The sequence below is a fragment of the Octodon degus genome, unplaced genomic scaffold, assembly GCF_000260255.1.
Source record: "Octodon degus isolate 3935 unplaced genomic scaffold, OctDeg1.0 scaffold00079, whole genome shotgun sequence".
Lineage (NCBI taxonomy): Eukaryota > Metazoa > Chordata > Mammalia > Rodentia > Octodontidae > Octodon > Octodon degus.
The window spans coordinates 4,327,828-4,330,206 of NW_004524655.1; positions in this window are offsets into that span (position 1 = coordinate 4,327,828).

Genomic DNA, 2,379 nt, shown 5'->3' on the forward strand with positions numbered 1-2,379 from the left:
GAGAGAGAGAGAGAGAGAGACAGAGAGAGAGAGAGAAAGGGGGGAGAGAGAGGGAGACAGAAAGAGAGACAGAGAGAGAGACAGAGACAGAGAGGGAGATAGAAAGAGGGGTAGAAAGAGAAGAGAAAGAGAGACAGAGAGAGACAGAAAGAGAAAGACAGAAAGAGACAGAGACAGAAAGAGAGAGACAGAGAGAGATAGAGGAAAAGAGAGAGAAGGAGAAACAGAGATAGAGAGACAGAGAGAGAGAGAGCGAGAGAGCGAGAGAAAGAGAGACAGAAAGAGGGAGAGAGACGGGGCGAGGCGGAGAGCGGAGAGCGGAGAGCGGAGAGCGCGGGCAAGAGTGAGAGCAAGAGAATACGTCTGTTTCCCCACCCAGGTTGGAGAAGTGACTCAGAGCTCTAAATTTTGATGGATGTACTTTTATTCTTTTCCTCTCCAAATGTTTCCCAAATTTAAGCAACCATTGCCTTCAATTTAATTAGTATTTCTGTCTCCAGTCTAGCTCAAGCCTATCTGCACGAAATCAGAGGCAGCTAATAGGAAAATCTGACTGCCATTCCACTGCCTAAAACTGTCATGGCTCCGTATTGCCTTCAGCGTGAATTCCAAATGCTTCCCTCTGCCTTTGCCGGGCACTTCACACTTTGCCTACCTTCCTAGGTACCTTTTGCTCTATATTCTGGAAGATCTGTGTTTCGTAAAGCTTCTTGCATTGTCTCTCACCTCTGAGCTTTTGCGCATGCTCTTTCCTCTACTGGGAATACTGTGACCTTGCCGTGCTCCAGTTTAGGCATTGCCTTGTGCAGCTCTACTCTTGCAGGACTCTCCTGACTTCTCAGGCCTGAGCCAGACCCTTGTTTTCATGGTCTCTCTGGCATTTGTAGCACAGAGCGGCAGACATTTTTACTGATCTCCTTTTCCTGCGAAGGGCCGGGTTCCGTTAAGGCATGGCTGGCTGTCCTGTTACTTCCAGTGCCCAGCATATGCCAGGCACAAAATGATAAATGCAGAGCAAATCTGCACTGGGTGAGTGAATATGTGATGAATACATGTAAGTCTCTGGATTGTTATCAAACAGAAAGCAGCTGCTGAGCGGTCTCTATTACCCTGCTTCTTATGACTGGATGCCAACATCTGGATCTAAGTAAAATTATCACTGGAGGCTTGAAGGTCACCAAATCCCTCCTTCTGTCTTTTGACTGAGTCCTTCTTGGAGAGCATCCACAGTTCGATGGTCTTTTTAAAAGATGGAAATTTGGAGCTCAGGGGCAGTGACTAAGACATTGATTCAATTCAGCAATCTTTGCTGGGAATGCGGAGATGGCTAAGATGTAGAGGACTATGCAGACTGGAAGGTAGACTCACCAATGAAGTTCACAGAAGGAAAGGGTGGAATGGGTGGTTTTGGAGCACTTTATGAGAGTATGGAAGAGGGAGTAATTAACATGGCCTACAACCAAGGGGGATTGAGGAACCTGTAGGAGAAAAAGCAATACTTAACCTGATCTCTTGGAGGTGACAAGGATTTTGCCAGCTAGGAATCTAATGAAGGGAGGGCGGAGGGTGCTCAGGAAGAATAAGGGCCTTGTTGAGGGTGTTGCTGGACTATATGAGGACCAGTGAACCGTGTACCTATAGGATCCAAGCAGAGTTGAAACTAAGTTTCTATAGTGGGTACTTTGGATTATAAATAAAAGAAATCCCTGCTGGAAAGGGTTCAAGCATTAAGAAGAAAATCTGTTGCATCCAAAGAGTCTTGGAGAGGGACGTTTCTGTGGTGGCCAATTCAGAAACTTGATATCACCAAGAAGGCAAGTTTTTTCCTCCAAATTTTCACATGTTGCCATCCTCATGAATGAATTTCAGGTTGTATCCTCTCCTGTTGCGCTCTCTCTCTCTCTCTCTCTCTCTCTCTCTCTCTCTCTCTCTCTCTCTCTGTCACACACTCTCTCACACACACACTCTCTCTCTGCAATCAGTAAGGTGAATATTTTTCAGAGGCCCCACTAACCCATTTTTGCCCAATTCTAATGGTCAGGGTGATATCCTATGCTTAAAACTGTGCAAGTTCTTGGAGAGGGAAGTGTACTTACCATGACTGCTTTAGGGTAGTCAAGACTCACACATGCATTTAGGGCTGAAAGGTGTTACGTATGAACCCATATAGTGGGCCAGACCAGGCATTCTGGTATGAATAGATTTATTGGGGGCATTAAGTGGCTGGCTGTCTAACCAACCAAGACAGTTGTTCCCTCCTTTGTTGTGAATAAAGGAGGGAAATGAGACTTTATAGGATCTTTTAGGGAGGGTGATGGCAGGCTGGAACAGCTTAGGGAGAGCAATCTTGGCAGGGCTACCTGGTCGGTGGGGGACCTT